Raw genomic sequence first — 26,036 nt, forward strand, 5'->3', positions numbered from 1 at the left:
CACAAACACACATGCACACACAAACACACACATGCATACACACACAAACACACAGAGACACACACACAAACACACACACAAACATACAAACACACACATGCACACAGAGACACACACGTGCGTGCGCACACATGCACACACACAAACATGCAAACACAGAGACACACACAAACACACACGCACACGTACAAACACACACAGACATGCAAACACACATGCACACACACAAACATGCAAACACACACGCACACACACATGCACACACAAACACACACTCACGTTTGTTATCAGCTTCATTCCTTCATGTTCATGTCTGCCTACCCTAACTGCAGCGCCACCCACCCTCATCCTACCTCCACCAAATCTCCACTCTCAGACCCCAATGTCTCATTCTCTTCTCACTCTTCAAGATGGCGTGACAACCATTCTCCCAGGAAGCTTTTCTTGACTCTCCATGTCAGCTAGGTGCCCTTCCCCTGTGCTCCCACAATGCCCGGTGCCATGACCTCCACTTCCATCTCAACACTGATGGCTCCAAACCCAGTCTTCAAGCCTGTCCTCTGTGGAGGTCTACATTTGAGGGCTTCACAGCCTTCTGCTCTCAGGTGGGAACACACTCACAACTTATCAGAAAGACTGCTGGGTCCCTCTGAACTACACAAGCAGGGCTTTGTCTTGCTCACCTGTCAAGGGAAGTGGTTGCTAACATTAGCTCAATGGCTCAAAAATATCCAGACCAGCATCGTGGCTGCTCTCTTGGCCCTTTGAGGTCTAGTAACAGTACTCTCTTCCCTCCCCAATTATGAGTTAATAAAGAAATAAGACAAAAAGGTCAATTTATGGAGAATCAACACATCATTCCTTTCCTGACAAACATTTGTGCCGGAGAATGTGGCATAGTGGGTAAAGTCACCGCCTACAGTGCCAGCATCCCATCTGCTCACTTCCTATCCAGCTCTCTACTATGGCCCGGGAAGGCAGTAGAAGATGGCCCAAGTCCTTGGGCTCCTGCACCCATCTGGAAGACCCGGAAGAAGCTCCTGGTTCCTGGCATCAGAATAGCGCAGCTCCAGCCCTTACGGCCAATTGGGGAGTGAACCAACGGATGGAAGACATCTTTCTCTCTGCCTCTCCTCTCTCTGTGTAACTCTGACATTCAAATAAATAAATAAATCTTTGAGAAAAATTAGAGTGAGATTCCTAGTCCTGAAGCCCAGAGTTAGACACACTTGTCCACTCTGCTTCTTGGAAATGAGGCTAGCCCAGGCCCACCCCTCTCTACAGGGGTAGAACAGGCCACACGTCAGGACTGCTGCCCAAAGACAGCCCCCTCCATGTAGGAGGAATACCAGGGGAAAGAGGAAGCATTCTCACTCACAGGCCACACAGAACTTACCTCCCGCCACATTCTCCTTGAACCGCATCTCCATCATACCCCATGCTCTGTGTATCTGGATCTATGTGGTTTCTAGAGAAATCACAGGAACCAGTCCCTGTCACTTCCTCATCCTCTGCATTGCAATCATGAGGTCTCCTGAAAAACTCCATTGATTATGTCACTCCCTGCTCCTGGTTGCCTGGAGGAAGAAGTGCCTTGAAGCTTATCATGGCAGACAGATCAACCCCCAGTTCTGGCCCAACCTACCTGCCTTTCAGCTACCCCAGCGCTCCCCTCCCATGTGCCAGCCACACACACCAGACTTCTGGACCCTTTCTTGCCTCTTCTTCTTTGCACTTGCTGCTCCATTGGCCTGAACATCCCCTCTTTATTCTGGCGTCTATGTACAATTCTGTCCATCCTTTGAGCTAAGCAGAGCTTCTCTTCTCTGTGCAGTCTTCTCCTAACACCTGCCCCAGGGGCAAAGAGTATCCATTTAGATCCCCAATAATCATCCAGAATGTAACAGGAGCTCAGTGGGAGCGTGCGGGATGAGGGCATGATTGAATGAATATGTGAATGGAGAAATGGGTGGGTAGAACCATCTACCGGACCACATAGTACATTTGTCACAGGAGCCAGGCTGTACACTTTCCTGTGCCTCATCATGATTGAAAATGGTGCTGATGTTGATGATGCTGACCAGCCCGCTGCCAATGGCAATGACCACCACTGCATCAGTGTGCCCTGGTCCCTTCCCTTCCTCCCAGACATATAGGGCATCCGAGAAAGCTCCCCCAGGATCGCCTAGCTGCTGCGAGAAATACACGATAACATGTCAGAGCAATATTTTGAAAATATAAAATGCTATCCAAATGGTTTCACCCCCGGGGCAGGCCCTGGCTTTGAAGGGAAGTAACTGTCTAACCACTTTAGCGAATACTTGTGTTCTGGAATACACCCGGGGCAATACCTTGTCATCTGCTAAAAGGTTGCAGAGTAAGAAAATGTCCCTCCTGCGCAGAAATCTGGGTAGCTTCAAAATTGCTGGCAGCGCTGAGGCTCTGACTGACACTCCCTCCCTGGACACCGCGTCTGGCTGAATCTCATCCTCTTCCTTTGTTCAGGGCAGGACACAGGACACGCTTCCCGTAAGGCGGCAGGCCGTTTGTCTTTGTGCTGCAAGGTGGGGGGAGGGGGCTCTGCAATGTCTGTACCAGAGATTAGGGCACAGTCCCCGGGCTCCAGATCAAGCACTAACCTGCAGTGCTGTGTGAGCCAAAGAAAAACATTCACCTTCCTGAGTCTCGGCTTCCCTTTCAGTCTCTAAGCCTCTGGGGGTCAAGAACTCCATTCTCTTCCTCTTCCAAATCAACGCACTAAGCCTTACTCCTGTCACTTGCTTACCTAGCTGCAGCCACATTCTGCTTCTAGGACATTGCAGACACACACCACGCCGGCTTTAGGACCCTCGCCCTGCAGATAGCACCATGGGTCTCTCTGCCCCCCTGTTCAGTCTTTGCAGGAGCCCCTGTTTGTAACTACAACCCCATCCCCACTCTACAGCTCCTTCCCCAATTTGTTTTTCTCCATTGCCACCATCTGACATGCTGTGTTACTCGCTTATTTATTTAGTTGATCATTTCTCCCACTCCCTTCCTCAGCGGGGCAGCTCTAGGATGGCAGGGACATTTGCCTGTTCTGTTCTCTGTTCAGAAGAATATCTGGCACATAGTAGGGACTCTAAAGTACCCATGGAGCAAGTAAATGAATACAACACATGATTATTGAGCACCTACTGTGTGTCAGGCTCTGGCAAATGGAAACAGGTAAGACAATTCTCAATCTTCCAGCTGTCTAGCAAGAGAGACAACAAGTGCAGAGAAGTTCGTTGATCAATAAAAGAAGGGTAGAAACCCAGAGATGATGGGTTCAAGGGCTACACCTTTGAAGAACAAACTCATCTTCTTGGGTGGAGCGAGGAGTCAGAGGTTTCCTGAGGGACCAACTCCTGCTATGAACTTGGAGGGATAAATAGCATTTCCTGAGGCCAGGGGAGCCGGGAAGGTTCTTCTGAGACACAGGCTTGTTTTAGAAAACACCAAAGGCAAGAAATTGTCACTTGCTAAAAATTTTCTGCTGTGGGCAGAGATGTATAGCTCCAAGATTAATAAGAACACTCTGAATGGACGGATGAATAAATTATTTAAACAAAAAGAGCTAATCTAAGGCATCTTCTAGCTCTACCAGTCTGTATGGCTAAGACTCTATGGTTCAGAAAAGACGTTCCCTCTGGCTGGTTCTCCAAAAACCACTGGGTTTTATGGGCTCCTACACACTCTTCATAGGGGAATGCAGGGGATTTAGGGAGGAAGTAAATTTGTTAGTAAAATGGCGCAGTCTTATCTGTGGCACCACCAATGCCTCACTCGCCATCTTATGCCCTGGCCCCAGTCTCCATGTTTCCATGTTGCACAGTACGCTTTGGTCCTAAGCCCCTTGACCCAACCACCAATGTCAGCCCCACCCCCACCCTAATGGGATTCGCTGCTCCTACTCCCTGCCCACCCCCCAGCAAAAGTTTAACAGGACCTGTTCCTGAACACATGCTCTCTTGATCTCTCTTACACTCTCTTGCCCTCTCCCCCTGGCCTGTCAGGCTTCCTCCACCCGACAATAAACCTTTCCTCTAACTCTGGTATTTGCTGCATTTTGTGATGGCCTTAAAAATTATTTTTAGAAAATACAAAAGAGCCCTGCTATAGTGTGAGTGTAATCAGAGGGTTCATGGCTAAGAAGCTTGATCATTGGATGACAATGTTGGGAGGTGGTGTGGACCTTTAAAAGGTGGGGCCTACTGGGATGTCAAGAGGTCACTGGGGACACTGACCTCAGAAGGAGTTCTTCTGGGGCTCTGGCTGGTTCTCCCAGAAGACTTGCTATGAAAGAGCAACCTCTTCCAGTCTCTCTCTGGTTTCCCTTTCACACATGCTCCCCCCATGATGCCATCGACTATGATGTCACTTAATCAAAGCAGCCCTCATCAGAGGCTGGAACGATGGAACTACCAATCTTAGACTTTATCAGTCTTCAAAACTCCTTCCTTTACAAAGTATTCAGCCTCAGATATCTGGTTACAGCAATGGAAAATGTACCAACACCAGCGCTTCGAAGACTAGATGGGAAGTGTGAGCATTTGTGGCAAAGTTTCAGTGTGGCATGGACTTCTCATCCCCTCTCCTATTATTCCAGTTCATTTTCCCTGGGGGATCAAACTCCCAGGGAAGGGACCAATGACAACCGAGTTCTTCTTGGACCATCTGCCTTCAGGCAGGTAAGGGGCATTCAGAGAAAGCCCCTCCAAGCATCTGCTGCATTTCAAGGATCTTCAATGTAACCTGAGGGTGGTATATCCTGAATTTCATCAACCCCAAAATGAAATTTGACCATTAAGACATTATTGGAGGAAGAGATTCTCACTGGAAGCCTCAGTTACACTGTACATTTACAAGGGAAAATGATGTCTTGAATACCAGGACAGACAGTTTTGTTAAATATTTTAATGGACTCCAGAAAATAACTGGGATGCTAAGAGAATGAGTGACAGGGCACGGAATTTCTCTATCTCTATTTGTTTATTTGAGAGACAGAGAGGCAGACAGAATTCTTACCTGCTGGGTAACTCCTCAAATGTCCACAGGGGCTAGGGCTGCCATCAGCCAAAGCAGAAAGCTGGAAACTCAAGCCCAGTTTCCCACGTGGGTTGTAGGGACCCTTTACTTAAGCTATTACTGCTGCCTCCAGAGTCTCCATTAGCAGGAAGCTGGAGTCAGAAGCTGTAGGCAGGTATTGAACTCAAGTTCCCTGAAATGGAACACGTGCAACTTCACTTGGCACCTTAACCATGAGGCCAAACACCCACTCCCGAAAAGAAAAGTCTTGAAGAAAACAGAAATAAAACAGAGTGAGAGTCAGTAAAATGCATTTTGTGTGTCAAATTTAGCCCATGCCTGTTCTGGTATGGTCTGAAAGCTAAGAATCCTGGGAGTAAAAATAATAGAATACTAGTTCGTGACATGAAAATTACGTAGACTTCAAGTGTCCATTTCTGCCAATGAAGTTTTACTGGGGCACAACACGTTCACTGGCCTGCACACCATCTCTTCAAGGACAGAGTTGAGGAGTCACAGCAGACTGTACAGCCAGTAAGCCTGAAGCATTGACCCTGTGGTCTTTCACACAGAGAGTAGAGTATGCAGCCCTAGAGTCATGTTTGTCAACACCAGTTGCACACCCCCATGATTGTACAGTATCTCAGTGACTAAGCTCAATGTACAGAGATTCTGATTCAATGAGTTTGAAGAAGGACTTGGACACCAGTGTTTTTTTAAAAAATCTGCCCACAGTATGTGCCTTTCATGGTCTAAGGTAGGCCATGGCCAGCCTGGCAGAGTCCTCATTCAGGGAAGCACTTGCTAGAGTGGGCAGCTCCCAGAGCAAGGCAGCACAATACCACCATGCTGGTGCCTTTTTCTTTTTAACCCCTGTATCCTTCACAAGTGCCTGAGCCCTTTCTTCACCTCATCAGTAGATTACGATAAGGAGTTTGAAGCATCATTGGGAGGCAACTAGGCATCCCAGGATGGGCGTGTGCTTGACAAATTAAGATTGTAATAGCCTTAGGAAAGTCAAAAGTATGAGAGCCCCAGGGCTCCAAATTGAAAAACAAGTTGAAAACAAATGGAGAGTTGTGGCGGAGATTTGGTAAGGTTGTGATTGCATTCAGGCTTGAATTTTATTCCATCATCTGGATACTATAAGCCAATGACCTCCACCTGCATGTTGTAGGCCAATTAAGACAAGCACAACTACTAGATTCTTTCTGATAGATAACAGTAACTCAGAAGCTACCAAAGGTGAATAGTCAAGGCAGATCAAGCTACTTTCTCCTGCAAGTTCTCAACCAACTTATAGCAATATAACTCAGGTAAGATAGTATATGTGCGATGATTAATTTTATGTGTCAACCTGGCTAGGCCATGGTACCCAGGTGTCTGGTCAAACATCAGTCTAGATATTACTGTATAGTATGTTTTAGATGAGATTAACATTTAAATGAGCAGCCTTTGAATGTAACTTGTTGCCCCATAATATGAGCCACATGCAATCAGCTGAAGGCCTTCAGAGAAAGCGGACTGAGGTCCTCCATAGAAGAGGGAATTCTGCCTGGAGACTGCCTTTGGATGAAAATTGCAGCATTAGCTCTTTGCTAGGTCTCCGGCCTGCCAGTTTGGCAGGAAAAAGATTTTGGACTTGCCAGCTCCCACAATTGTGTAAGCCAATTCCTTAATATAAATCCCTCAATAGACAAATGATGATGGATAGATAGATAAATAGATAAAGCAAGCAAATTAGCTCTAGTTTGAATGTTTTGTCCCCTCCAAAATTCATGTTGCATTTTCCTTCCCAACACAACAGTATTCAGAGGGGTGGCCTTGAGGGGTGATTGGGTCAAAAGGGTACTACCCTCGTGAATAGGATTAGGTGCCCCTATAATAGGGCTTTATGTAGGGAGTTCATGGCCTTTTGCTCTTCCACCTTGTACCACGTGGGCCAGAGAAGGTCCTCACCAGACACCAGATACTGCGGATGCTGGTGCCTTGGTCTTGGATACTCAACATCCAGACCTGTGAGAAACACGTTTCTGTTCTTCGTAATGACCCAGTCTCAGGTATTTTCAAACAGCATCACAAATAACAGAAAGAGAGACAGACAGACCTATTTGGTTCTGCTTCTCTGAAGAATTCTGGCTAACACAGGCCACACATATGGTGTTTTATAGACAAGCATCTATTAGTAAGAAGACAAAATAGTTAACAGAATCTATTCCATAAGCTCAATGAAGACTCAGCTCTCTGTCCATTATGCAAACCATTTTGTATGCCAAAAGAACACTCTTCAAGTCAGGATTAGGTTGTGCCTCTCGTTAGTACCAGGCAATAGCACCATCTCCTCAGTGAAGGAGAGATCCTTTGGGGACCAAGCACAGGGCACCAGCCCCAATGACACAAGCTACAGGGTTAGCCTTGGTCCTCGATTTTCTCTAAAATAGTTAATCCAACCCACATACTGAGAGTAGCACTAATTTTGCCTGTAAGAATTCCTTTCTAACATCCATTACACTAATTAATAACCTACATAAATCACCCATTTCTTAACTCCTTGCACTAATTAGCAAAATCTCTAGTAATGATAAAGGAAAAATGAAACAGAACAGATTGCCATAGTCATTTCCAGAATGCAAACTCCCTGATTAGATTCCTTGCTGTCCACTCCTGGGAGGTGAATTCCTGATTTACGGTTAGCTGACTACACTGAGGGTGTGGTTTAAATGAGATGGTACAGATATTAAATCACTGTAATGTTGAAGTATTTAAAAGTAGATTACAGACATTTCATGATGGGGTATAAAACATATGTCATTTCTAAAGCAAATTTTAATTTGCCTCGAATCACAACCCTGATGGGTGGCAGGAAGTCTCCTGCAAGTGGCCAGTGGAGTCCTCTTCCTGTGCCCTTCCTCTGGGGAATATGCTGTCTCTGAAACCATGCAACCTTCACACCTAGAGAGCCCCACTGACCTTGCTGCTGGTGGTTCTTCTGAAGTGCTCCCCAACCAAGACCAACTCAAGACTGGATTCTGTGACCTTAAGGCTGGAAGCCACTCTCCCTCCTAGGCCAAATTGTTCCATCTTGTGTAGTGCAGAGTAGAAGAGGAAGGTCAGAGAGTAAGAAAATGGGGAAAAGACGGGGATTTGAAAAAAAAAGATGGAGAAGGATAGAAGAAAGTGGCTGGCTGTCATCAATCACAGCCATGTTGTGCTGCGGCACCACCTTTCTTCATTTAGTACTTGTATATGGTATACTTTTATTTGATTATCTTGAGTTATTGTTTTCATAGGAATCACCATTTTTCAGCCTATCAGGGCCAGCATCATGGCAGATAAAGCCACCACCTGCGGGGCTGGCGCTGGGGCACAGCAGGTTAACGCCCTGGCCTGAAGTGCTGGCATCCCATATGGGCACCGGTTCGAGACCCAGTTGCTCCACTTCCAATCCAGCTCTCTGCTATGGCCTGGGAAAGCAGTAGAAGATGGCCCAAGTCCTTGGGCCCCTGCACCCACATGGGAGACCTGGAAGAAGCTCCTAGCTCCTGGCTTCAGATCAGCGCAGCTCCGGCCATTGCGGCCAATTAGAGAGTGAACCAGCAGATGGAAGTCTCTCTCTCTCTCTCTCTCTCTCTCTCTCTCCCCCCCCCCCTTTCTCTGTGTAACTCTGACTTTCAAATAAATAAATAAATCTTAAAAAAAAAAAAAAAGTGACACCTGCAGCTCATATGGGCGCTTGCTCAAGACCTGCCTGCTCCACTTCTAATCCAGCTCCCTGCTAATGGCCTGGAAAAATCTGTAAAAGATGGTTCAAGTGCTTGAGACCCTGAACCCACATGGGTGACAGAGAGGAAGCTCCAGGCTCCTGGCTTCAACCTGGTCCAGCCCGTGCTATTGCAGCCATCTAGAGGGTGAACCAGAAGATGGACAATCTCTCTCTCTCTCTCTCTCTCTTTCCCTCTCTCTCTCTCTCTCTGCCTCCTCTTCTCTCTATTTCTGTCTTGCAAATAAACAAATCTTTTTTTAATTAAAACTAATTTAAATTAAAATAAATAAAATGACAGGTCCAGTACACAAGTCAACAAACTTTTTTCCATTTTTTAAAATTTTATTGATTTTATTTCATTTATTTGAAAGGAGAAGGAAAGAGAAAAAGGAATAAGGGAGGAAAGAATAGAAGGAGAGACTTCTGACCTGCTGGTTCAGTCTCCATATGATGTCAACTGTTGAGGCTGAGCCAGTTCAAAACCAGGAGCCCAGAACTCAACACAAGTCTCCCACTTGGGTGGCAAGAACCCAAATAGTTGAGCCATCATCCTCTGCATCCAGGATCTGCTTTAACAAAAAACTGGAATCAGGAGCCAGAAGTCAAATCCAAACAACTAGACATGGTTTGCAGGTAACCCAAGCAATGTCTTAACTGCTATGCCAAACTCTTGCCCAAAAAACTTCCTCTTAGAAGACCTCTTAAAAGGTCGCATATGATTTTAGGCTTTGCTGGCCTATGGTCTTTGTGGCACTATTCATCTCTGCTGTTGTAGATTGGAAGCAGCTATGGACAAATACATCAATGAATGGGTGAGGCTGCATTCCCATACATTTGATTTATAGAGAGCCAACATTGTGGCATAGGAGGTAAAGCTACTACCTGTGATGTCGGCAACCCATATGAGGGCTGTTTTGAGTCCCAACTGCTCCACTTCCAATCCAGCTCCCTGCTGATGTGCCTGGAAAAGCAGCAGAAGATGGCCCAAGTACTTGGGCCCCTGTACCCACATGGGAGAACCGGAAGAAGCTCCAGGTTTGTCTTGGGTCTGGCCCAGCCCAGGGCCATTGCTGCTATCTGGGGAGTGAACCAGCAGATGGAAGATCTCTCTCTCTCTCTCTCTCTCTCTCTCTCTCTCTCTCTCTCTCTCTGACTTTCAAATAAATAAATCTTTAGGAAAAAAAAAAACAAACAAACCTTGATTTGCAAAAACAGGCAGCAGCCAGGCTTTGTCTTACAGGCCACATGGCCACCATACCCTGCTAGTCCCTGCTCCAGACGGTGAGAATCAGTGTTTGCTAACATCATTAAAGGGAGAGACTGTACTGACCACTCTCCAGCACAGTGCAGCTCATTTTCAAAACCATTGCAAAAGAAAATCATATTCAGAAATGTTTACATGTATTTCTAAAGATCTCAAAGATCAAAGAATGCATCCAAATGGAAACTGTGAAATGTTTAGAAATAAATGATAGCAAAAACCATGTATCCAACTTGCAGAATTCATCTAAAGTGGTACTTAGAGGGAAATTATAGACTTCAATATTACATTAGAAAAGAAGAAGGATTGAAAATTAATGAGCTAGGCTTGCAAACATCTAGGAAAGAACAATAAAATAAATCCAAAGAAAGTAGAAGAAAGTATATAATAAAGATGAGAGAAAATGTTACTAAATTGAAAACCAAAACACAAAACAGGAGAAGGAGAGTCAAAAGCTGATTATTTGAAAAGAACAATAAAACAGACACAGCAGGGAAAACCAGTTAACACCCACACAAACAGCATAGAAAGGAACCAAAACATTTCACAATAAAAATGCTGCAAATGATGGATTAGAAAGATTTGAAAGAAAAGTGATGTTTTGTTAACTTCAGACTGCAGACAATCGGGATTTATTCTCGGTGTTCTCAATCTTCTGCCTAGGTACCTATAATCCGTGTGTTTTATTCAAGAGCCATCATTTTATATCTGACTCTGTGTTTTCACTTCTACACTGACCTTCCCCCTCACTCTTAGTTGATTGACAACCTCACCTACTATCACCGAGGAAACAGAAATGTTAAGAGGCGACCCCATCCCTCTACTCCCCTACATCTGCATACTCACTTGCCCTGTACCTGGTTTGTTACAAGCTCAGGTCCTTACAACTAGACTGATAATGGATATCTTTTCCTGGCTCCTTCTTTTAAAGCAGTGTTCTTTCTTCCCAGTGTTTCTCCCAGTGATTTTTTTTCCCCATTCCATCAACAACCAAATTAATGTACAAGTGAATTGATATAGCTGCCTCTTACCCTGGCTCCCTGGTTCCTGTCATTTTTCCAAAAATCACCATGGCAACCATAGATAATTTAATTTCCCTTTAAAAATAAAAAGAACAAAAAAACTAATCACACTCTCAAGCTCCGAAAGCATCCACAGTGCCTTCCTGATTGTCTGATGAAGTCCAAGGCTTGACGTTGGCCGCTCAAGACCAGCTTCCCACTTGGCCTCTGCCCTCACTCCCTCTGGTGCCCTCCCAGGACATGGCCTTCCTGTGGGCTCCCTCGTAGCAGCTGTCCTCCTCCATTGCTCACTATGGACTCTTCTCTGTGCCCTCCCACTTGTCGACTTCTCTCCCAATTCCCATGAACTTCATTCCATATTAAGAAATTTGGCTCATTTATAAAATATATACATGCATGGTTCCTTCAAGGAGCAATTCAGTAGTCTTTCATCAAATATTGATTAAGGATTTTCACCTAAAGATGTTTTTAGAACATATAGATGTTCCTCAACTTTTGATGGGGCACAACTTATCCTAAGTTGAAAATACGATCGGTCGAAATGCACTGAGTGTATCTGACCTCCACTCACCCTGGCTTAGCAACACAGCATGTTGTACAGCTTGAGTTGTTTGCTCTGACAACCTGGGGCTTACTGGGAGCTGCCCAACATTACAAGAAAGAACCATAGCACCAGCCCTAGAATAGATCAAAATCCAAAGTATGGGCTCTACTGAATGTGCAAAGCTTCCTCACCATGACAAAGTATAGAAATCCTAAGTGGAAACATGGGAAAGTCAGGAGCTATCTATGTATGCATTGATTCTATTCAAAATAACCAGAAACTGGAAAAGAGTGGGCAAATAAGTTGTAACATGCTTACAGAATTAAATATTCCACAGTCATGAAAATAAACAAGCAAACACAACATAGAGAAGAAGAGAGAAGGCATTGGTGACTTCCACAGGGCACTTTGGAGACAGTGAGCATCCACCGTGGTGCAGGAGCAGGGTTAGAATCACCAGGATCACAAACAGAAAGTAAGGCCCTCAAGAATGCGAAGCTGGTACCCAGACGGGTAAGCAACCACAGCAGGTTCACAGTACAGCGGGAGAGCAATGGGGGAGGTGAACACAGAGTACAACTGAAGCCTCAGTTTCTTCATCTGTGAAATGGGGTTGTACCTCGTCCTTCACTAGCTCTGTTAGGATCCAGATGGAACTCTAAATATGGAATAGATGGATATGCCCCACACAGGGTCTGGGGGATAGCAGTAAGTTGAAAAATAGAAAGACTTTTTCCTGCAGTAGTGAAGGAGCTTTGGGAGGCAATGGAAGAATCCCATTTCTTTTCATAGCTAAGAGTGTGGAAGAAAGACAGAACCGGTGGTACGGCCTTTGGAAAGTGACTTCACAAATATGAATGTAATTCTCAGTGTAGATAATCCAGGAGAACTCCAAAGATAGCAACTCGCACACTCTGCCTCCACTCATTCACATACAAGCACACACTGCAACACACACCAAAACACACATATGGACACACAACTAGTGGATTAAGATACCATCAGGAATACATATATTATACTTCAAACACATCCTTAGTCATCCTATCTCATTTTAAAAAATTCCCAGGTTCCCGTATCCACCCTGCTGCAAAGTCCTGGCTGCTCCCAGTTGAATGCTGATTTTCACTATTGCTCGTGCCCAAAGAGCCCATTAGAGGCAAATGGTCCAAGCCCTGATACACCTGGCCAAGAAACAGGTGGCTTCATCTCCAGATTCCACCAGGATCTTTCCAACTCCAATGGAAAGAGTTGTCTGAAATCTGCTCCTGCTTGGAAATGAACAGAGAACATGGGTGGGCTGTGCTGGGCTTGGAGGCAGAGACTCCAGCTGGTTTTATGGAATAGACGTCCCATGTGGAATCCGACAAGTGAGACAGACAGCACCCTCAGCCAGCAGACTAGAGTTGCTGCATGATCGTGAGCTGGCCCCCGGAGCTCTGATCAGCATGCAAGACACTCCCAGATGCAACCTGGGCGATGTGTACATTAGCAAATATGCCAGCAATGGGAAGGAAATTCGCTGCAGCCAGTCAGAAGCCCACACACTTCCAACATAGGAGATGGTCAGTATCATTTGACTGATTGGATGATTGATTGATCTGTGGGCCTCTGGAAAGGGGAAATAACCGAATGATGTTCAGTTGGAAAAATAGAAAGGCTTTTTCCTCCAATAAAGGAGCTTTAGGAAGCAATGGAAGGATCTCATTTTTTTCATAGCTAAGAGTGTGGAAGGCAGATAGAACCAGCAGTATGGCCTTTGGAAAGTGACTTCACATTTCTGAAACTTTGTTACTTTCTGTCAATGGAACAACTAGTGCATTCTTCAGTTGCCGATAGAACAAGATGCAACACAGGATATGAATTCTTGGAGTCCAAGTTAAGGTGGGCAGCAGGAGGCTGGAAAGTCCTGGGAGGGTGCAAATGCTATGTCAGATGCATTGCACACATACATGCATTCACAGGCCTGCACTGGGCTGAACAGTATCCCTCAAACTATACCTTTATTTGAAAATGGGATCATTGAATATGTCATCAAGTTAGGATGATGTCACAACAGGTTAGGATTTGTCCTCATCCAAGGATTGTCGTGTTGGTAAAAAGAAAGAAATTTCAACACAGACACACAGGTGAGAAGGCTGTATGAAGACGGAGGCAGAAATGGAGTGAGGCAGCTGCCAGACAAGGAGAACCATGAGAGGAGGCAAGAAGGGTTCTCCACTACAGCCTTCAGAGGAAACACAGCCCTCCCAGTACCTTGATTTTGAACTTCTACCCCCAGCACTCTGGAATGACTTTCTGTGCACACCTGAAATTTACCATTCGAGTCCCTATGGGTAGCATGTGCACTTCACCTTTGCCCTGCAAATAAGCCTTGGTAACCAAGGAAACAGCTGTAGTTCTTAGTCTTAAAAAGCTTAAGAACTCTGAGCAAAAGATGAAGAACAAAGATGAATTGTTCCTCTGGAACTGCCATGCTTGTCAATCTTTACGCCCCAATTCCCTGACTACATATAATGCCACCCCAGGTTACAATGGCAGCAGACAGTGCCAGCTTTCCCTGTGGCCTGAGGTCAGGCATCCCCTCCTGCTTCCAGCCAGCAACTGGGAAAGCATTTCCATCACAAATTGAGGAAAAGGTGCCCAGGATGGATTTTTGTTCACAATCCAAGGGATGTGGTTCTACACAAACTGCTCATAAGGATAAACCAACCCATGCATCTTGGATCACTTTCCCAGAAAGATGTCAGACTGATTTCCTTTTTTTTTAACTTATTTTGCAGAGTGGAGACCCAAATAGTAGTAAGCACTCAACAGTGACAGAAAGGAAGCCCCAGTTCAGCCCCTAGACTCACAGCTTGGCTTTACCTCCCTTTGGTGTGTGGAATAGGAATGACCCTCCCCTACAGCTGCTGTTCACGAGAAGCAGTTCTTTCCCACTTCTGGCCTCTTGTGCCTTATTCCTCCCCCCAGTAGGTGGAATGAGCTTCCCAGTCCTCATAGAACCCTCACTGGACCAGGTTTCTCAGGCTAAAGGAGTTACCTCGTCAAAGATACTGTCTGTCATCAGCTCCTTTTTCTTTCCCACTCTACCTAGACCTCTGAGTAGTGGAACGTCAGAAGCTGTGTCTCCTCTTCACACAACATTCACCTTGAGCAGATTGGGTTGTGGAGAGGGGAGCAAGCCCACTAGAGCTCTACAACCTCCACTAACCCTCATCAGGAATAAAGGCAGCACATGTTCTCCATGTCTTGGTCATACATGTGGTTTCTCAATTGCTCCAGAAGCTGAGCGGTTGGAAGAAGAGATCTTTCTTGGAACAACCAGTGACCCTGAGATACGGTTGATTTGCATTCTTCGTGGTAAAATTCTATAAAGTCATTGAAAACACTGAATCACCAAATTCTGAACATTGCTCCTAGAGGAAATTGTGTGTGTGTGTGTGTGCATAAATCTAGAATAGACAAAATCATCTGTCTGCATATATAAATAGATGTAGACACACATATCTCGTATAGAGGATAATCTGAAGTTCTAAAAGCAACTCACCCTGTTAGATTCAATTTTCTTTATTTTAGAAAAAAAAAAAAAAAGGCCCTGAGGTGTTAAGTAGTTTTCATGAGCTCCCCACCCCACCCCACTATCACGTACCTGACTTGAGATTCAAATCCAGTCCAACCAGCTCAGTGGTGGAGCGTCTTTCATTATACTGCATGGTCCTCTACCGTCTGCACCCTCTGCTCATCTCTGTGTGAAAGCTGAGTCTAGGAGGCAGGATGTTGCCTTGTTCAACCTCTGCTGGAAACATGCACTTTGGAAAAAAATATTTTTGCCTTTCTGCACATGTATGTGAGTGGCCGTGAAAGCACTTGAGTATTGATTTGGGGGTTACAGATAAATTTCAGTGAGTAGGAAAACTTGCAAATAGAGATCCTGACTGCTGAGGATCGGCTGTACATGGAACTCGTGCTCCTAATGATTCACTGTCCTCAAGATAAGGGGATCCTATCTCCCTGCCCACTAATTGCACCACCTCTCTGGGGGAGTACACGTCTCTGCCCACTGTCATCATGCCTGACCATACACCTTGCTTCCATCGGAGAAATGCCAGTGGAAGTAACACATGCCACTCCCAAGAGAATCTCTAAGAATCATCCCATGGTTTTGCCCATTTTCTTCATTTTTCTCTGCCACAAAAACAGCATATTCCAAATAGTGCTGCTCCTTCAGCCTAGATTCTGGAAAGAAGATATGCCTGGAGAACAGCTGACATGTGATGGAAGTGAGAAATGTGCCGTTGGCTTAGGAGCCACTGGGATTTGGAGGTGCGAACTGCAGCACAAGCAAGCACAAGCTGACTGACACAGATCCCAGTGGTGAGGAACAGAGCCTTGCTGTTAAGCCGTGCCCTGCGAATCGAATGATAAAATGCCTTTTGTCCAAACAGCGGTTGTTCATAACTTTAATTCCTGCTCTCTGCAAACCAAAAAGAGGAAATGCCAACACACATGGTTCTAGAAGAGAGATCATGAACCAAAACCAGGGACCAGGACTTGGTCCCACGGTAGCCTGGTGTGCCAGATCATCTCTTCCAGGAAGTATATCCAAGACAGGTTAGGTGTCCGAGACTTTACTACCCATGAGAAAAAAGGACGAGAGAGAGCAGAGGAAACTGGAAAGCCTTCAGATAGGGACACGGTATCAAGTCTGAGCAAGGAGAGAATGCAGGCAGGACTGGAGAGGAAGAAGTTGCAATTCCAAAAAAGTTTCAACCAGGAGGCTGGAAGGTCTCAAACCGAAATCTGCTCAGTAGAGAGGGGGTCACAAGTTGACAGTTACCCCCACCAAACTCAGTCTTTAGCTGGGAGCACTTGTGGGAAACATAGTCTTGGTATTCATGGGGTGGTGGCTGGGGACTGTCAATCAACTTTGCATCCTGCAGCAGGTTCTCCCGAGAGTGATCTGAGAGGTGCAGCCCCATGGCCAGCCTGGCAAGAGTTCAAAGAGATCCTCCGTGAGGCCAAAACTGATATGGAAAATAGGTCAGAGATAAAAATCTAAATGATCTGTTCCCATGAGTGAACCCCTTTTCTCACCTCCTCTAACACATGTGACGGACTCAACCCCTAGGGTACACTTCTATTTCCACAAAGTTCTTGAGAACCACATCACCCCATCACCCACACAAACAAACACGAAGAGACTATCACCTTATTCCTTCAGAGAGGAGGGCCAGTAAGGTTCAGACCCTCTATCAAGGTGAAGCACCAAGTCCAGGCAGAATGATGGTCATGTGATCCCCAGATGATGCCTACGGTCTTCTCTGGAGAATCAGACAACTCTCCACCCAAAAGGACTTGACCTTGACTGTCCCTGCCCATGGTCCCTCATCTTTACCTCCCACAGAAGGCAAATGAGCCCCTCTATCCCATGAGGACCCCAGAATCTCCAATTCTATTGAGGGTTAGTGAGGAAAATGAGGACCAGATTTCAAGACCCTGTGTGTGCTGTGGCACTCATTCACTCGCAGCACATATGTTTACAGAACATCTATTATGTGCCCATCATTGCCTTGGGCCTTGGGAGGATGGAGGAGAACATGAGCCAGAAAGCGCCCCATGGAACCAGCCTCTTCGGAGCCTGTCCAGGTGTGGCTCAGAAGCACAGCTCCAGGATTCCCAAGCTTGGTTCTAAACCTGCCTGCGGGAGAGTACAGCCCTTCCCTGCTGTGTGTGAGCTCCTGATCTCCTTCCTGTGTTAGTGAGGTCAATTACTCTCCCACAGTTTTTGCAGTAAAGCTTTTCCAGACTCTCAAGTCACCACTCTTATTAATTACTGTATCAGCTGTTTTACATACCCTAATTATCTCCCCATGGCACAGACAATGGCCTTTTTAAAAAATCTTTTTTTCCTTACTCTCTCTGGTAAAAATAGAAAATATGAATATGTATGTACCTGTTAAGCTTTTTTCAGAATTTGAGCACAACATGAGCGCCACCTGCTGGGTAAAATGAGAAATAGACACAATTGCCATGGTCCTGGTTTGGAATAGCCTAGTGATAATAAAAAGCAATGATATATTTTAAAAGATCATTTTAGGCACCTGCCAAATTTTTCTGCTAAATGCCTTAATTATCATAGTATATTTAATAATTCTAAAATGTATATCATAAATATCATAGCTAATTTGTGGTCAGAATTTTTTATATATACATATATTATGATTAAATCCTCAACAAAACCCCATCGGCTGGATTCTGCTGACAACATGCAGTTTAAAGATTTGGAAATGGACACACACAGAAGGAAAGTGACTTTCCCAGAAGTAGGAGACATAGCCAAGGTTTGAACTCCCAGGGTTCTGTCATCAATTTTGCATGGATGTGATGTAAGAAGCTTAAGATAAAGCAGATACTTTGCACTCTTCCCAGCTGTCAGGTCCCCCACTGAAACAAGGAACTGATGGAATCCTCAGCCTATATACAGGTAGGCCACCCTCTTCACACACACACACACACACACATGCTTTCCCAGCTCTCCAAGACCAACAAGTTTCATTTCACTAATCCTTCCTGGTGTCTCCCAAACATTATTTACTGCACATCACTGGGAATTCATTGATCCCTATGAAGCAATTAAAAAGGGAGGAATCCCAAGACCACAACCCTTAGGATCCAGGTAGGTAAGATTAGCCACCGCTTCACCCCTAGCAGAGAGTTATTGAGCCTCTTCCAACTTCAATTTCCTCATCTCTAAATTGAGGATATAAATCCCAAACTCTGACAAGTTCACTGATGATGAAAGGAACATTACATAGGAAGGTGTCTCGTCAAGTATTAGATCCCTTTTGTTTGCCCAAGCAAGGCTTTCCTGATCAACACAACACCATTAGCTGTTAATTCCTCCAACAACTGTGAAGCCGGTTGGAAACTACAGAGGTGAGGACTAAATGGAAAAGACTGCAAGAACACACACTGTTATCTTCAGGCAGGAAGAACTCAGCTTCTACAGGGATTTGTCAACACCGTCGGTTTTTTAACTTTTATTTAATAAATATAAATTTCCAAAGTACAACTTTTGGATTATAGAAGTTTTCCCCCTATAACTTCCCTCCCACCCACAACTATCCCATCTCCCACTCCCTCTCCCATCCCATTCTTCATCAAGGTTCATTTTCAATTATCTTTATATACGGAAGGTCAACTTAGTATATACTAAGTAGAGATTTCAACAGTTTGCACCCACACAGAAACACAAATTATAAAGTTCTGTTTGAGTACTAGTTATACCGTTAATTCACATAGTACAACACATTAAGGACAGAGATCCCACATGGGGAGTAAGTGCACAGTGACTCTTGTTGTTGATTTAACAATAGACATTCTTATTTATGACATCAGTAATCACCTGAGACTCTTGTCATGAGCTGCCAAGGCTATGGAAGCCTTTTGAGTTCGCCGACTCTGATCTTATTTAGACAAGGTCATAGTCAAAGGGGAAGTTCTATCCTCCCTTCAGAGAAAGGTACCTCCTTCTTTGATGGCCCATTCTTTCCGCTGGGATCTCACTCACAGAGATCCTTCATTTAGGGTTCTGGGTTTTTTTGTTTTTGTTTTTGTTTTTGTTTTTTTGCCACAGTGACTTGGCTTTCCATGGCTGAAATACTCTCATGGGCTTTTTAGCCAGATCCAAATGCCTTAAGGGCTGATTCTGAGGCCAGAGTGCTGTTTAGGACATCCGCCATTCTATGAGTCTGCTGTGTATCCCACTTCCCATATTGGATTATTCTCTCCTTTTTAATTCTATCAGTTAGTATTAGCAGACACTAGTCTTATTTATGTGATCCCTTTGACACTTAATCCTATCATTATGATCAATTGTGAACTGAAACTGATCCCTTTGACTAGTGAGATGGCATTGGTACATGCCACCTTGATAGAATTGAATTGGAATCCCCTGGCACCTTTCTAACTCTACCATTAGGGTTAAGTCTGACTGAGCATGTGCCGAACATCTCCTCCCTCTCTTATTCCCACTCTTACATTTAATGGGGATCACTTTTCAGTTAAATTTACACACCTAAGCATAATTGTGTGTTAATTAAAGAGTTCAACCAATGGTATTAAGCAGAACAAAAAAATACTGAAAGGAATAAAGTAGTAAGTTGTTCCTCAACAGTTAGGACAAGGGATGATCAAGTCATGTTTCTCATAGTGTCCATTTCACTTCAACAGGTTTCCTTTTAGGTGCCCAGTTAGTTGTCACCAATCAGAAAGAACATATGATATTTATCGCTTTGGGACTGGCTTACTTCACTCAGCATAATGTTTTCCAGATTCCTCCATTGTGTTGCAAATGACCAGATTTTATTTTTTTTTTACTGCTGTATAGTATTCTATAGAGCACATATCCCATAATTGCTTTATCCAGTCTTCTGTTGATGGGCATTTAGGTTCATTACATGTCTTTAGCTATTGTGAATTGAACAGCAATAAACATTGAGGTGCAGACAACTCTTTTATTTGACAATTTAATTTCCTTTGGTTAAATTCCAAAGAGTGGGATGGCTGGGTTGTATGGTAGGGTTATATTCAAGTTTCTGAGGAATCTCCAGACTGACTTCCATAGTGGCTTTACCAGTTTGTACTCCCACCAACAGTGGATTAGTGGGTTAGTGGTGTCCCTTTTACCCCACATCCTCGCCAACACCTGTTGTTGGTAGATTTCTATATGTAAGCCATTCTAACCGGGGTGAGGTGAAACCTCATTGTGGTTTTGATTTGTATTTCCCTGATTGCCAGTGATCCTGAACATTTTTTCCTGTGTCTGTTAGCCATTTGGATTTCCTCTTTTGAAAACTGTCTTTGAGGTCCTTGGTCCATCTCTTAAGTGGGTAGTTTGTTTTGATGTTGTGGAGTTTCTTGATCTCTTTGTAGATTCTAGTTATTAATCTTTTATCTGTTATATAGTTTGCAAATATTTTTTCCCATTCTGTCGGTTGCCTCTTCACTTTCCTGAGTCTTTCTTTTGCAGTACAGAAACTTCTCAATTTGATGCAATCCCAATAGTTTATTTTGGCTTTGACTGCCTGTGCCTCCAGGGTCTTTTGCAAGAAGTCTTTGCCTGTGCCTATATCTTGCATGGTTTCTCCAATGTTCTCTAATAATTTGATAGTGTCGGGTCGTAGATTTAGGTCTTTAATCCATGTTGAGTGGATTTTTGTGTAAGGTGTAATGTAGGGGTCTTGCTTCATTCTTCTTCATGTGGAAATCCAGTTTTCCCAGCACCGTTTGTTGAATAGACTGTCCTTGCTCCAGGAATTGGATTTAGATCCTTGATCAAATATAAGTTGGCTGTAGATGTTTGGATTGATTTCTGGTGTTCCTATTCTGTTCCATTGGCCTATCCATCTGTTTCTGTACCAGTACCATGCTGTTTTGATTATAACTGCCCTGTAGTATGTCCTGAAATCTGGTATTGTGATGCCTCTGGCTTCGTTTTTATTGTACAAGATTGCTTTAGCTATTCGAGGTCTCCTGTGTCTCCATATGAATTTCACCATCATTTTTTCCAGATCTGAGAAGAATGTCTTTGGTATTTTGATTGGTATCACATTGAGTCTATAAATTCTTTTGGGAGAATGGACATTTTGCTGATGTTGATTCTTCCAATCCATGAGCATGGAAGATTTTTCCATTTTTTGGTATCCTCTTCTATTTCTTTTTTTAAGATTTTGTAATTCTCATCGTATAGATCTTTGACATCTTTGAACACTGTCATTTTTCAAGTACTTCCATGTTCTAGACACCATATTGGGGATATTGAGGTGCAGGTTTTCAGCCTAGATAGTTGATACAAAAACAATGTGCAAAGTGTTAAGCAAATATTGTAAATTGCTAACATCTCTACATTCCATTTTCCTCTTCTTTATAAAAAAAGACTACATTTCCCAGACTTCATTGCATGCAGACATAGACTTGTAACTTAGCTCCGCCCATGGGATGTAAACATTGTCATGTTGTAGATTCTAAGAACCTTTTTAGAGATGGGTAGTTCATCTCCTCTTCCCCTTCTTCCCATCTTTCTCCATATTGCATTTTAGATATGGATGTGACTACTGAAACTCCACGCAGTGCCTTGAGACCAGTGACGGAATCCTAGGGAAAGTAGAGTGAAGTGTTGGAGTGACTCTGAGGACTTGATGGAAGAGAAGCATCAAAGCAGTCCTGGATTGGCCAGCTTGAGATATTTATATGAGAAAAGAACAGATATTTCTTTAAGCCCCCAACATTTTGAATTTTCTGTCACAACAGCCAAATTGGGGGTGGGGGCAGGGGTGGGGACAAGTTTCTTTATGTGGAGGAACAATACAAATTAAAGAATTTAAGTGGATGGTTTGGCACAAAACATAAGAAAGGTAACCCCAACAAGCATGTGTTGCCATGGTGACCAGGGAAGTCAGCTGTCCCTATGGGGAATCAGCCCCAGGCTTTGCTCTCCTTTGTATCACAACTGCCAGCATGTGTCTGTCTAACAGATATTCTGCCCTACTGGATTCGGGAGCTCCTGTCTTGCACTAGCTTGTTATGTGGCCACCCAATTCTTTGATGGGTTTTACCTGCCAATCAAGTGCTGAGTCTCAAGAAAGTCACACAACTGGGAATCATTTTTGTTAATGGCTAATTTTGCAGTCTTTTTCCTGAATATAATGCTCCGTGCATTCAGTCCACTCTCCACTCCCTAAGCTCTGGTCTCTTGACAGCCTGAAGGAAGAGTTGGCCAACACATTGGTCCTGCAGCTTTATTAGTTTCTCAGCATGCTCCCTTTCCACATGAGACTGGGGAAGAAAGTTTTTGGCAAAGTTCTTCAAATCCATATAATTGTGGTCGAAGCCATAAGACCTGGACACATAGATACAGGAAGTGTGGAGCTCCAGGTTGAAAGGGAGGTTGACAGGAGCGTCCGTGAACTGGTGGCAGTACCAGCACACCTGCACGGAAGGTGTGGTCATCACAGCGCACAGGTGAGGAGAGGCAGCAAGGGCCCCAGGGCAGTCTGAGAGCACTGTTAGGAAGGATCCAAGGACTGGCCTTGCAAATGACTGCTGAGGTTTTTAACTAAGCAGAACAGAACCTTCCCTCAGCTGGATCCCAAGGGCCAGCAATCCAGTATGCATTGTAGGATCCACAACAGAAACCAAACCTTAGCATGAATAATTCGTTCAAAATGTATTCCCAAAGAACCTACTAAGTTCTAGATACTCAAGCTGCATAGGAGCTAAGACACGGACTACACTTTCAAGGGCTCGTAGCCTCGTGGGAGATGAGTGAGGACAACATCCTGGGCTCTCTGCCAGCACAGAGACATTCCAGGTACAGCAGAGGTGGAATCAGACACACACACAGGCATTCCAGAGACAAAACAGAGGGAGGAGCAAGGAGAGCTTTCATGGGCAGATGTTTGAGCTTGGTCTTAATGGACAAAGGTGTCATCCAGGAAGGGAAGAGTGGGAGGAATATCCTGGGCAGAGCACAAAGTGCTGAGGCCAGCGGATGTGGGTGGGAACCCGGAGCACAGCCCATCCTACTGCGGACCACAGAGCCCACGTGGAAGGACAGCCAGCCCAGGTGAACCTGCCAGGTCACTCGGAGGATGACATGGAGCCGCTAGGGGCTCCCCGATGGCTTTTTTTTTTTTTTTAATTTATTTGACAGGTAGAATTATAGACAGTGTGAGAGAGAGAAAGGTCTTCCTTCCGTTGGTTCACTCCCCAAATGGCCACTACGGCCGGTGCTGCACCGATCCGAAGCCAGGAGCCAGGTGCTTCCTCCTGGTCTCCCATGCAGGAGCAGGGCCCAAGCACCTGGGCCATCCTCCACTGCCCTCCCAGGCCACAGCAGAGAGCTGGACTGGAAGAGGAGCAATCGGGGCTAGAACCCAGTGCCCATATGGGATGCCAGTGCCGCAGGCAGATTAACCAAGTGAGCCACGGCACCGGCCCCTCCCCAATGGCTTTTAACAGGAGAGCTGGGGCTGGTGCTGTGGCATAGTGAGTTAAGCAACCATCTGCAGTGCCGGCATCTCATATGGGCACCAGTCCCAGCTGCTCCATTTCTGATCTAGCTCCTTACTAATGTGCCTGGGAAGGCAGTAGAAGACAGCCCGAATGGCTGTGCCATGCCACCCATGTGGATGGAGTTCCTGGTTTTTGCCTGGCCCAGCCTTGACCATCGTGGTCATTTAGGGAATGAACCAGCAGAAGGAAGATCTCTTTCTCTACCTCTGACCCATAACTCTGCCTTTCAAATAAAATTAAATAAATCAAAAAAAAAAAAAAAACCTCTGTTGGCTACCCTGGCGATCATTATTGTGAACATGTAGATTTCTGGGGCCTCACTAGCTGAGTCAGAATATTGGGGGAATATGGCTTCAGGGGGCAGCCATGTGCTTTTTTTTAAAGATATTTATTTATTTATTTACTTGAAAATCAGAGTTACACGGAGAGAGAAGGAAAGGCGGGGCCAGGGAAGAGAGAAGGGGGTGGGGGTCTTCCATCCTCTGGTTCACTCTCCAGATGGCCGAAATAGCCGGAGCTGTGCTGATCTGAAGCCAGGAGCCAGGAGCTTCTTCCGGGTCTCCCACATGGGTGCAGGGGTCCAAGGAGTTGGACCATCCTCCACTGCTTTCCCAGGCCATAGCAGAGAGCTGGATCAGAAGTGGAGCAGCTGGGACTCAAACCAACGCCCAAATGGGATGCTGGCACTGGAGGCAGCAGCTTTACCTACTATGCCACAGCGCCAGCCCCTGCCACATACTTTTAAAAAGTCTTTTCTCCGGCCAGCGCCGCGGCTCAGTAGGCTAATCCTCCGCCTTGCGGCGCCGGCACACCAGGTTCTAGTCCCGGTCGGGGCACCGATCCTGTCCCGGTTGCCCCTCTTCCAGGCCAGCTCTCTGCTGTGGCCAGGGAGTGCAGTGGAGGATGGCCCAAGTGCTTGGGCCCTGCACCCCATGGGAGACCAGGATAAGCACCTGGCTCCTGCCATCGGATCAGCGCGGTGCGCCAGCCGCAGCGCGCTACCGCGGCGGCCATTGGAGGGTGAACCAACGGCAAAAGGAAGACCTTTCTCTCTGTCTCTCTCTCACTGTCCACTCTGCCTGTCAAAAATAAAAAAATAAAAAATAAAAAAAATAATAAAAATAAAAAAAAGTCTTTTCTCCCATTGGTTGCCGTGCTTGCTAAAGTGTGAGAACAGTGTCCTATACCCTCAGAGCCAGGTACACAGAGGAGCTGAAAGGTCGATGAAAAGGTGAAGAATGTGGTCTATGGAGCCGGGTCACTTAGGCTTGAAACCTGGCTCTACTTCACAAGGGCTCTCCCCATGAACAAGTCACATAGCTTCCCTGTGCCTCCTTTGGAAACCTGGTGTCAAACAGTGTAGATGAGGAGCCGGCACTGTGGCGCAGCGGGTTAACGCCCTGGCCTGAAGAGCCGGCATCCCATATGGGAGCCGGTTCGAGACCCAGCAGCTCCACTTCTGATCCAGCTCTCTGCTATGGCCTGGAAAAGCAGTAGAAGATGGCCCAAGTCCTTGGACCCCTGCACCCGCGTGGGAGACCTGGAGGAGACTCCTGGCTCCTGGCTTTGGATTGGCGCAGCTCTGCTCTGTTGCAGCCAATTGGAGAGTGAACCATCAGATGGAAGACCTCTCTCTCTGGCTCTCCACTCTCTGTGTAACTCTGACTTTCAAATAAATAAATAAATCTTTAAAAAAAAAAAACAGTATTGATGGGTGCAGTCATCTGGGGACTGAAAGAGTTAAATGTGTGGTGTTTAGATCAGCATCCGCCTCCGAGTGTGCACCCAAAAGGCTGTTGCCAAAGTGGCTCAGGGTGGAGAATAAGACGCGGCAGCATCCCTGCAGGAGGTCAAAGGGCTGAGTTCCAAAGAATTTGGAAGGATAAAGAGAGAAGAGATTAAATAACTCTTGCTTTAGTTTCTAAGCTGGCTCATATACCACTGTTTGTTATTCCTCGGGAAGTGTCACCAAGAGCAAGTCACTGCAGTCAAGACGGGTCATGAATCATTCCCCAGCGCTGACTCACAGCAGCCCACGGCAGCACAGCATCCTCAAGTGAGAGGGATGACGCCTGGTCCTCGCCTAAACCCCTTTCCAGAAGCGAACTGTGTCTCCTCCAGGTGGCCACCAGGGGGAGACAAATGGGCCTTAATGGACCATAGCAAAGAAAGCAAGGTATCCTTAAATTCCTGGATGGTTTGGACTATCATGTTTGTTCCTTTTTTAATTAAATGCATTTAATTACTCATTCATTCATTCATTTGAGAGGCATAGGTCCAGAAGGAGAGATCTCCCTTGCACTGAATCACTCCCCCCCA

The sequence above is a fragment of the Lepus europaeus genome, chromosome 4 (assembly GCF_033115175.1).
Source record: "Lepus europaeus isolate LE1 chromosome 4, mLepTim1.pri, whole genome shotgun sequence".
NCBI classification, from domain to species: Eukaryota; Metazoa; Chordata; class Mammalia; order Lagomorpha; family Leporidae; genus Lepus; species Lepus europaeus.